Below are 12,621 nucleotides of genomic sequence, written 5' to 3'. Positions count from 1 at the left end.
ATAGTTTTATGAAATAATAATTATATATATTTTTTGGCGTTTTTAATTGCTTTCTAAGTAGTCATCGACATCATTTTTATTTGCTTGGACTTTTTGGCTTAAAATGGAAAATCTCGATTTTCCTCGTTCCCCCTGAAATTTTGAGAAATTAATGTCTCGGTTTTGGAAGATATCAAACTAGAAAATGAAGCTCTTTTAATGTGACGGAACGCGGAAGGTGCGTGAAAAAGAACACCAAAAAGAAATCATAAGCAATTTTCGTAGAAAGTAAAATTACCTACTCGTAAAATTTAAATCGGAACGTGTTTGACAGAATTTACGTAATGTTATTAATTATCGCGCGCCGGAGCTGTCAAATTGGGTTATTTTGATGTCATGCGATTATAATGAAATATTATGTTATATTTATTTTTTAAAAAACCAGTTGGGGGTTCTATTCCCACCCGGGGAAATAATTATTTACATTTCCTAGCGTTGGTAATATTATAAAACGCGGGTTTCGCTACTTAACACTGCTGCCTTGCCTGCTAAAAAAAAATTACTGAAGCTGTAATTGAACCCCCAACATACGCGTCTACAGTCATATTATCACTATTCCACTGTACCATACTGATTATATTTCCAAAGCGCTAATTCCACAAAGCGTCGCTTCAATATAATTGGATGCACGAACACTTTTACACCTTCGCGAGATTCCTTTTATGTGAAAACAAATTAAGTTCTAACGATCCCCCCACATGTTTTATGTTGTTCGTGTATTGAATTTTTAAAAATGTGATTTACTTTGAATTACAGTAGTTCTTGTATGCTAACGTTTTATTTAATGTAGCTTTGTTTCGGTCATTGTGTGTGGTAGGTATGCTTGTGTATGCACTTTGTGTTTCCGTATGTGTTTTTATGTGTTAATGCAGTGGAAGAAGTGATTAACAAAGGTATTATTTATAATGCCCGGGCATTATCCAAAATACTTGCTTTAATTAGCTAAGGCAAACGGAACGTAGTGCTAAGACGCTCCTTTCCTCACTCGTCGCCACAATTTTTGGGTCATTGTGTTGAGAGGCGTAACTCGACGCTGTGATTTGTTGTGAACAACTTCCGCCTTTTAATGTTTAAAATATAATGTAATGTTTAAATAAAGATAAATCGGCGGAAAAGTGGAGAACGGAAGTGTCTTATTAGGAACGGAGTATCTTAATATTAGGTTCTCTCTGCCTATACTACTTGACGCAGGATACAGAGTGAGAAGCTAAAAAAATTAAATAGTAGACCATTTCACCTTTTTTACATAGTATGTATTTAGCACAGTAACTTGCCACCGATGAAAGATTAAATCTTTCAAGCCATACAATTGTTTGGAATGCGATTTATCACTTGAAGCTAGATCCATGCAGGCTTCATGCACATACGAATCTAGGTATAATACATAGACAAACATTATAATAGAATAAAGCTGAGAATATTATTATAATAATAGCTGAGAATATAAATTTGTAATTTTGTTGTAGTGAAATTCATCACACATATATTCAGGGTAGCCAGAGGGAATCTAGTGGTATGACACTATATTCACCACTCTCTGTCAAACTTTCCAATCATTACACCGAGAGGCAGTATACAACGCTGTTTAAATATAATAATTTCCCCAATTTAGGATTGAACCCACAACCAACCGCATGTACAGTGCTCCGCCATGGATTATTGTTTATATTTTAAGGTGCGAATATCGTACGTTACCAAACTCTTTCGTATTTCACTCGAGAGGCAACAAGATTTATCGACTGAATTAATACCTTTAATTCTTCTCCCACTGGCACTTGCTTATTCATTAGGTATTTACCAAATAGCTTGGCTCTTATTTGTAAAGCAATAGAGTTCAAATTGCATGATCTTTTTTGGAAAATATTTGGTGATGAAGCACTAAATGTAAGCGATTTGAGTACTTATTGTAAAAGAGATAGAGTTTAGAGTATTGTGAATATAATTCGTTTAATTTCCACATTTGTTGAAGTTAATGTTAAAAAGAATTGAGGGTAGTTGATAGAAAATGTACATTATTTATGTTTTTTTTTTCTTACTTTTCGTTACGTGCTTTATGCATTTTAATGTAATAGTGATATTTCGTTGTTAGAGAACTCGTGTAAATGTGGGTAGTAGGATTTAGGTGAAAAAGACAATAAAAGCAGTGGAATTGTGTCAAACGGGATTCGCCGCAAAGCGGCCTACGTCCTAAGTTGTTTGTATCCACTCATTTGTGCTAAAAGTAAACTCTCACTTAGAAATAAAATCCGACTCTATAAAGCATGCGTCAGACCCATTTTCGCCTACGCCTGTGTTGTGTTCGCACAGACAGACCTTAGCCGATTACAAGTAATCCAAAACCGTTTCTTGCGTAATACTACCGGTGCCCCGTGGTACATGCGTAATACCGATCTCCATAGAGACGTCAAATTAGACTCAGTAAAAGAGCACTGTCGGAAGCTCTCTAGTAGTTATTTCACTAAAGCCGAATCGCATCCGAATCCGCTGGTGGTAAACTCGTGTAATTACGCCAAACGTCGCCCGTGGGATCGCCGTCGACCCCGGGATATCCTAACCGAGGATGCTGACGCCATCACTAAAGCGAACGACCCTAAATTTGTAGGTAGGGCCACACACAATCGCACACATACACGCTACGCACACCGTCCCCGCCGGTGGAGACGAGGTCCCAGCTTTACTGTGGCCCAATCGCGCCTCGGCGCGAGAGGAGCCCGCACTCATTAATCCAATAGGGCATCAAGAGCCCTCCCCAGTAGGCTTTGGTCGAACCGATCGAAGCAAAGCCCCCCACTACGAACGGTGTTCGCAAGTCGCGGTCCGAGTCTCAAAGGAGACGCCCTTGCGCCACTGTGTTCTCTTTTGTTGGTACCTTCCACGGTAGCCATGCCAAGGTCAGAGCTCGTCTAGCTCGGCCTCCCCAAGTCCGGTGACGCTGTAGAGGCCGATATGGCCAACAGCATACTGCTCAATCGAAAAACGTCAAACGGGAACAGTTGCTTGTAGGTGGAAGCCCTGATTGGAAGGTATCTAGTGTGTAGTGTTGTTATTGAGTGATACATGTCACTTATTGTAATTACGTGGAACCTCTGTCCGAGTACGTTGGAAACATATAGACGGTATGTAATTTTATAGTGTTTATTTTAAAAACGTTAACCGCTTCCATTTTTTAACATCCTATTGTAATTTTTTTCACTTAACGAGGGTGCTGGCTTCTAAAATAATCGCCATTTAATAGCTATTCTCTGATATTGAAATTAAAAGTTTTCTTTTTAAGGCGACTTCCAGAAAGGGCTATTTTATTAACCTCCCTTCGATAAGTCAAATAGGGGTTAAAATTTGAAGCGATTTTTATTGAACCTGATTTAAATTTAATTTCATTAAGTAAATAGCCATAGTGGCGTAGTGGAACAGCAGTAGTTAAAGCGATGGTTGCGGGTTCGATTCCGAAAGTAATGTTTATATTTATTTTTATTTGCTCATTTTGGTAGACAAAGTGCGGTATTGAGATATTCAATGTCTCGAAATTTAGACTGAAGGTGGGAAACAGATTGTTTTAACGCTACGTATGCTCTACTGCTATAATATATTATGTTTTTTTTATTAAGTAAAGTACCATCGTGGACAAATGCTATGGTGGAGGATTCAACCATGGGTTGTGGATTCAAGATTTCCTGGGGCGTATTTTTTTTATTTCTTTGCATTGAATTCCACCACTGAACACCTTAATTCGGACGGAAAGTAGAGATTGGAGGGTCCTGACACTAGGTTCTCTCCACCAACAGTGTTATATGAATGAAGATGAAAAAAATCTCTGGTCTGCTAAGTTGCTAATTATATTCGTTCTGTTAGATTCCATAATGTGAGTAAGATAGCCGTGAGTGAAGAACGGAGTGGTTTAACACTGGTGCTTTCAGACAACCTGATTAAAATGAAGAAATTCCATATTCTTATGCATCTCCCGTTCAAGTTAGGGAATCGTGTATTTATATTTTTATATTTAAACTAGACTAAAGTATAATCCAAATGACATATTTACGACGTTACCAGTGAAACAGTTACTTCATTGGGCGTTGTAATTTCCCCCGGGCTCGCTGTAGATCCTGCATCAAGACTATTTTTAATGCTATTTGGACCAAAAAATTTATTATATTTGTATGTATGTTATTTGAAATGAAATTAACTATCGTCTTTGAAAATATATTGTCTGGCTTAAAACAGCTTTCGTGATAAATGATTATATTTTTAAGGGTTTTTGGTATCTGTATCCCGTATGTCGAGGATAGGCGGATGAAACCTAGTGGCGAGACACTCCGCCCAAAATATATCGATTTGAGGCCTGTATTATAGGGTTGTACCGATAATGCCCCTGAGACGGTATACTAAAGTTTACCTTGAGTTTGTGTGACTTTTGAAAACGTACAATCTAATATGTACTAAATAAACATATTCTGAGTGTCTTAGCTCTGTAGGGACTGATGAAGTACAGGAACGGTAGGGTTTGGAAGAATCTATAATATCCATATCTTAACTCTTTACACATTCGGACCCAAAAGTTTTAGTATCCATTAAAACTGATATCATAGGAGGCGTAGGCGCACAAACGTGCAACTGTAAACTCGATGGGTTGTGAGTTCGATTCCTACTCCAGAAAAAGAAATATGTAGGAGTGTGTTAACACTAGGTTCTGCCTTTACCTACCCTGCTGCATGTAAGCGTGAAATTATAAATAATACATATTTTGTCTTTTTCTCTAAATGAAAAATAGATTTATTACTATTAAAATGGTCACCTTTAAGAGGTTTTTAGTGTTTTCTCCAATTAAATAGAAGTGAGGCAATTATTTTTGATCGTTTGGACAAAATCGATGAATTATGCATCGAATTTATTAGTAAGCAGTTGTCGTCTGTCTGTTCATTAACTATACTCATTAGCGAGTTTTTGTATAGAGTGGCTGTTATCAGAGCTTTTAGCAAAATTATTGTTTAAACTGAGATTAAATAATTTTACTTTACAGGATCTATATAAGGAAATCTTGACATTAATTTATGGGAAGTGTTTGACTGTATAGTTAGGTAATAGGTTCAGTAATCGATGAAATAAATAATCTAAAGGGTCTTTCGGATTGTTTTACAAAAAGTACCACGTGAAAATAAACGATAATAATAGTTTTGATAATTTAAAAATATATTTTATTTTATTTACCCATAGACTATATAAAACTACATGAATAAAGGAAATGACTCTAATACTAAGACGCTCCTTTCCCCACATTTCACCCAATTTTTAGAGAGAGACAATAAAAATATTTTATTCCCGCAAATGAGAATCGAATCCACAATTGTCGTATTTAGAATCGGACGCTGAGCCGACTGTTTTAAATTAAATAATTTTAATGTAGAATAATTATATTAACCTAAAAAAATATATTTTATATATTAAATTTACAAGCTCTACCGTACATTGCTCTCTGCCATTTTGAATTATTAAGTCGGCCTGTCCGTCCGTCTCCGTATCTTGACTCTTGAGCGACCTATTTACTTTGAGACTTTTAAACGGTTACTTTTACAATTTACGTAAAAGTTAATATCATTAATCATTTATAGAAATAAATCTTGTTAAGAAAGTTTAATTCTTTTAGTCTATCTATAATATTTTAAATACTATAATAATATGGGTAAAGCTGAAGTATTTGTTTGGTTGAACGGGTTAATCTCAGGAACTAATGGTTCGATTTGATAGTATATTTTTATTATCCACTTCGATCATTTATCGTATATACGATTATGTATACTTCCCGCATTTAGAATTTGTCATACATAAATCTAAGTTATTTTTAGGGTTCCGAACCTTTTAAGGAAAAAAGGAACCCTTACAAGATCACTTTGTCCGTCTGTGTGCCCACACACACCACACATAGATCTGACTATATGACTCAGCTACGCTCCCATGATTTTCAAAAAAAATCATATTTCTGTATTTACTTAAAAAATATATATGGCCGCTTATAAAGAAAAAAAAATGCGTATTTCGACACTATAAAGAGAATCAAAATAATACTATTATTCCTTCCCCATTCTTCCATCCTCCATCCTTCCATCAAAATAATACTATTAATACTTCCGGTTGGCCTAAAGTTATGAAAATTACCTGTTATGCAAGAAAAAGCGTAAATCAGCTTAAAGCGAATCGCTTTATTAAAACAAATCAAGGCTGGTGAAAAAAGGAGTGCCTAACACTAGGTTCCCTCTACCCCCTACTCTGCTATATACCTACGTAAGATAAATGAAGCTAAAATATTTTTTTAAATCTACATCAATTAGAATGCACTTTAAAAATAAGAAAATGGGCCAATCAATTTGATATGATTATTATTTCCATCTTACATCTAAAGTAACGAGCCGCCAGCACCAGGGCGACATAAATCGTGAACAGGTAGGCTAATGGTGGCTTTAGAAATCATTAAATGGACTGAAAACGTACGTTAAGTTTAAGATTTCTTTTTAATAGGGATGAGTATACACGGTTTGTTATTCGGCCGGACTTTTTAATTATGTAGTAAGAAATATCAATTTGGCTATAAACGAGGTGGCTTCGATTCCCACCTGGGGGAAATTATTTCCTCGCTTTGGTAAGGAGACAAAGCGCGGCGTTGTGTTCCGTAACTCAGCACGCTATGTCTCGGGCAAAGTAAGGCGGTACGTAGGGAAGGGAATGTCTTAACTCTAGGTTCTCTCTGGATATTCGAAATATTATTATGTTATGAAATATTCTATGTGGTGCTTGTAAATTTGCAGAGAAAGCTAAAGAGCTTCATAGAGTTTGTTTCTGCTGATGCTATATGCTAATTTTAAATATTTTGAAATTTAATTCCATAATTATTACATTCAATCGGGTGGAACGCTAAAATGAAAAAAAAAATCAGACGTTGAACTCCACACAATGCCACGAAAATTAGGTGGAAAATGGAGGTGTTTTCTGCTTAAAAATACTATTGGAAATTGAAACTATACCAATTTACCTGGAAGTTTTTCTACCCTAGTTCTTGTCACCGTTTCAAGATACATTGAAAATTAATATAGGTACAAAATATTGTACAAATTTGAAATATCTAAAATATGTTTGACGTAATATACAACTGTATTGTCTATATAGGTAAAATGAAACGGATCGCGGCATCACTCTTTCCTTGACGTTAGCAGATACGATTTAGTGAACGTGAAATATCGAGCGTGGACCTTTCAATTTTCAGCCATTTGATTACTTAATTTAGTTTCTATAAAAGTCGTTTAAACACTTGAGTCGAGTTTCAAGGGTATTTTAAATTTAATTGGATAATAAAAAATCACCTTCACGCTGTATTTTCAGTATAGCAGGGTAGGCAAAGGAAACCTATTGTTGAGACACTCCATCCCCCATTTTCCGTCCATTTTTGAGATTTTGCGTGTTGAGTAGCTGAACTCAGTCAACGCCGCGCTTTGTATGGAACTAGAGCGATTAAATTAAAATAATTTATCACCCCGACTAGGAATCGAACACACAACCGTCACGTTTACAATTGGACGCTGTCTCGTTGCGTCACGACGACCTCAATATTAAATATTTTAAAAAATATTGTATTATTTATAATTAAAGGTTTTTTATTTATTTTATTTTTTTAAGACAGAATGTCTATTTTATTCATTTAAGTATCTCAAGTCTGATATTGAGTGGCGCTACCCAATTAAGCTTAAAATGTTAATACTTTAACGTGAACGTGGAACACACATCCATTCTCACAAACTTTGACATTTATAATATTACTAGCGGCCCGCCCGCGGCTTCGCCTGCGTGAACTACGTTATTATTAATTTCTGTCTCCATGAGTACCTACGTCCTATAAGTGACGTCCATGCAAAATTTGAGACTCCTAGCATTTGTAGTAACGAAGTTTCATACAAACTTTCAACCCCAAAAACAACCCCCTAGAAGTCGAATATTGCAAATTCCCGTCTTTGCGAGCACCTACGTCCTATAAATAACTCCTATGCAAAATTTGAGATTCCTAGCACATGTAATTTTTGAGATTTCCTGATGAGTGAGTGACCTTTCGATTTTATATATATAGATTAGGATTAGAATGAGGATTAGAATGCAGGATATGTAAATAACAGGTTGTTATTTACATATCCTTATACAACTTCATCTACTTATTTTAAAATTTTATCATCTTTGCAATAAGTAAAGAGAAAATTTCTCTAAAGCGGAGCACAAACTTAAATCAGTGTACGCCTGGGGCGACGATACACCGCATATTCAATTTCATAGCACATACATAGGTGCTATATGTAGGTATTCTATCGGAAAAATGTTGGAAAATATAAAGCTTTTGAAGTTTACTTTACAAAGTCGTTAAATACATGAGTTGGGTATGGATACGTCTTACAAAATGGGACAGGTTTTTTGTTTTTTTTAGCTGTAACCAGTAAACCTTGTAGTGGTAACATGCGCGTAGTGATAATACACTCCGTCCCCCACTCCTCCGTTGCGCGTCGAATGGCAGAACACACTACACTTTGTAGGTATATAAATGAAATAATTACGGTACAGATTTAAGTTTCATAAAAATATATTTTTGTGAGGATGGTAGGTAATATTTATAAAAGTTAAATACACATATAAAAGGATATAACAGTGTTCGCTTCGCTCGGCAACCTACGCTTTAATACCTAAACTTATTTACAAACGTTTAAGCTTTTTTATCGTTATGGCGAGCTTAGTAAATAGTTCCTACTATTTACTATAAAAAATTCCTAATTTTCGGAGTTGAATTGAGAACTTCTCCTTTTTACAAGTCGGTTAACAAATATGCCATTATACTAGAGTTAAAGCCACAACCAATCGATCTCGTTACAGACACGTCTCAACTACAAGGGAACATTAAATCCTTTGTTATTTCATACGAAGCTTATAATTTATACATACATATTATAATATACGTTGCCTCCACTAATATTATAAAGCTGAAGAGTTTGTTTGGAGCCAGTCGTGATGCAGGGACACAAGCGTGTGGCGTAAAAGCGATAGGTTATGGGTTCGATTCCCACTAGAGGAAATTACATTTTTAATACTTTCTTTACACTAGGTTCCCAGGTACTATTTTTTGGCATATACATAGCATTTGTTTATATTTTTTATACATATATTTATAGGAAAAAAAATGTTATTTAAGATGTGTTATTGCCTTTCAAAGTTTAAAGGTTGTATATTATTACCGATTTAGAGGTCATTGGGAGGTTGTGGGGTCGGTTTCCACTTGGGGGAATGAACTGTTTTCATTCCCTCGCTCTGGTAACAAGACAAAGCGCAGCATTTAGTTCCGCCTGTCAACATCCAATGTTTCGAAAACCACATGGTGCCGTCAGTCTACTCTGCCATTTGCGGAATATTGCATGAAGCTAAATAAATAAAAAAATGGGGAACAGAGTGACTGAACACAGGGTTCCCTCTTTATCTAGTAAAAAAATGAAGAGCAGAGTGATTTATTAGATCTCTATCTTTACCCTCGCGTAATAAATATAAAGTACCTAGTTTTAATAAAATATATTTTTTTCCATACCTTCAGTATATAAACAGGCCATCAGAACTATTTAGCATGGAAGGCGCAAGCCAGGCTACGCAGTAAATTGCTCTCGGCGATACACGTTGCATATTTGATGTTGATATAAACCAGCGACTTAAGAAATACATCTAATATGGGGGTAGCAAGTTTGAATTCCTTTAAGCTAAATGAGAATTTAATATAAAAGTAGGTAAGTCAATTTTTTAAGTATTGGTGGCCTTCGTGGGGCAGTGGCAGTTAGGTACAGGTTTGATTCTCATTCGGGAAAATGAGTTATTTAATATTTTTATTTCCTCGTTCTGGCAACAGTCAATAAATACGCAACGCCTCTAGAATCATGTGGAAAGCAGGAAACGGAAGTGACCAGAGATTCCCTCTGCTTACAGCTAGCTTCCTTCTCCCTCTATTACTACTAAAAAAAAAAAAAACTTCACAAATTTATAGCAAATGAAATAAAAACGAAATACAGCAGTATAGAAAGAGAAAAGTTAGTGCTAAGAAACATCACTTCTTTCTGTCTAACTTTTAGATATCTTTGTTTTATGTAGTTACTTTAACTAGACCCAAGAATATATTGTTTTACAGCCAGACATTTTCACTGCGCCACGATGGCCTATTATGATAAATATTAATATACATAATATTATGTAAATATTTCCCCTCGTTTTAAATTGAACTCGTAACCATTGAGCACAGTCAGCCACGCCCCTTTGCCGTAATGGCGTCTGAAAAATATTAGGAAATTGAAATTTGAAATGTCATTTTTATATTTAATGGGTTCCTTAAAAAAGGGATACTTAAAATTCAATCCCTAAACGTAAATTAGGTAAGTAGGGTGAAATTTGTATTAACTTTTGAAGCGTGTTTCGATTTATTTAGAAATGTCGTTTTAAATAATGAAAGAGAAAAAGGATTTGTTTTCAAATGTTTTTAATTTTAATACAACCAAAAAAATATGTCTGGATTCGATTTCCAGTCGTCTCCATATTTTCATTTCCTCGCCTCGAAATTTCGGTGGAAAGCAAGGAGTCGAGTGTCTTTACATTAGGTTCCCTCTGCCAACTCTCCTATAAGCGAGATAGAGCGTGAAGCTGAAAAAATATTAAAAGCAATTTTTATTAAAAGTTATATTTTCAGTTTTATTAGACAAGGGATACGTACTGGGTTGACCGTTAAAATTCGAGTGGCATAACAATGAGTAATTAATTATTATAAAATTAAGTACTAACAAAATTTTTTTGCAATTAAATGCTTTTATTTGAAAAATAAATAATATTAGTAAAAAATCTCTATAAATGAAGTAATTCGTATACTAAAACAATGCCTAACAAGAATTCAACAAAACAATATAAAAAGAATTTACACCTAAGTACTACATATACGTACTAACTAAAAAAAAATAAAAATAAATGTACATTTAACCAAAATTTCCGTAAAAACACTCTCTACCGTGAAAAATTGGAAAACTCGCATTCATTTTATTTTCATTTCCATTGAAAATATATTGAAAAGGTCGCCTGACCGATTCCGTAAATTTCGTCGAAAAACGTAAAAGTGAGGGTAGGAGCGATGCCTTGCATAAAAACAGCCTATTTTGGCCAATATTTAGAAGGTAGTTAGCGACTTTTCATCTTTCATTATGTCTAAATTGATATTGTAAGGGAGAAGATTAAGAGAGGCCGAGATGGTGCAGTGGCACAGCTTCTGATTGTAAACGCGAGGGTTGTAAGTTTGATTCCCAATAAGGGGATTGATTATACTTAAGTTATATTAATTACCCCGATCTGGTAGACAAAGCGCGCCTTTGAGTTCTGCTATTCAACACGTAACTGCGACGTCTAGAAAATTGGGCGGAAAGTTAGGAGTCCAGTGTCTTAACACTAGGTTCCCGTCAATTTTTCGAGGTATTGTGTGTTGAGTGGCGGAACTCAACACCGCGCTTTTGCCTTGGTACCAGAGTGAAGAAATAAAATATTAATAAATAATTCAATCCCCCGAGTGGGGATCGAATCCACAATCATCGCGCTACAGTCACACTTGTCCTTGTTCTCTTGCCCCACGGTGGCCTCAAAGTTTTCTTATTTTTTATAATAGGTGTCCAAAGGAATTATAATAAATTTATCTTCTATTATTCTTTAGTATATTGTTAAAAAAAAGCTCTGAAAAATAAAAACATTCCTCATGTTTGCGCAGTAGTTCAAGTTTTGGTTTGGATGATCTTTTTTTTTCAACGTTCGAACATATTTTTGTTATTTTTTTAACATCCACGTTCATTTTCCATTTTTTTTATTTTACCTATTGTTTTAAAGACTGAAAATATATTCAACCTATCGAATATCTATTTATTTCAATTTAACGACAGTTATCTCCATCGTAGCTCAGGGGTGTTGACATATGAATCTAAACGCGGTGATTGTGGGTTCGATACCCATTCGGGGAATGAAATATTTTCATTTCCTTGCTCAGCTTTCCACGCAATTATTTACTAGTACAAGAAGAATAATCGTTTTTCAATTATTTTTATTTTCGGCTCTGATAAAAATAAAGATCGGCGTTGAGTTAATCTGAAAAAATATAAATTAATAAAGCTTTTCTATGTATGTATGTAAGTTGATTTATAAAGCAGCACTAGTCATCGCCCGCAACTTCATTCTCATTAAGACACTACCGTTCCTCTTTTGCTGCTGAATTGTGAAGGCATTGAGTGTTGAGTGGCGAAGCTCAACGCCACGCTGTGCCTCTTTATCAGAGCCGGGAAATGCAAATATTAAATATTATATTTTCTCGAGTGGGAATCGAACCCACAACTTTTCTCGATTTCAGTCACACATATGTACCACCGAGTTAAATTACATAATAAATTAGTTTCAAATTTCAATCAAAATCTATACATAATTATTACTGGTAATACCCAGTTTTACTAAATCAACGCGACGCATCAGCTACAAAAGCTAGGTTTTGAGAGCTTAATACGTCTGTTAATC

General features: G+C 35.1%; 1 protein-coding gene across 5 annotated transcripts in view; it reads left to right on the top strand.

The window, feature by feature from the left end:
• Positions 1-3,030: 3,030 nt before the first annotated feature.
• The window catches only part of LOC146533570 (KH domain-containing, RNA-binding, signal transduction-associated protein 2-like), a 153,814-nt gene continuing 144,223 nt past the window's right edge, over positions 3,031-12,621 (top strand). For 2 of the 5 annotated variants that reach the window (XR_014878540.1, XM_085194198.1), the window contains exon 1: positions 3,033-3,155. The gene's annotated coding sequence lies outside the window, so the exon portion shown is untranslated. Of the gene's footprint in view, positions 3,156-12,621 lie in introns of all 5 variants that reach the window. The other 3 variants (XM_085194193.1, XM_085194196.1, XM_085194199.1) reach the window with 3 other exon arrangements.

Source organism: Heliconius melpomene, chromosome 12 (genome assembly GCF_056956725.1).
Source record: "Heliconius melpomene rosina isolate 202511_hmr_F chromosome 12, ASM5695672v1, whole genome shotgun sequence".
Lineage (NCBI taxonomy): Eukaryota > Metazoa > Arthropoda > Insecta > Lepidoptera > Nymphalidae > Heliconius > Heliconius melpomene.
This window is presented reverse-complemented; position numbering and strand designations above follow the sequence as displayed.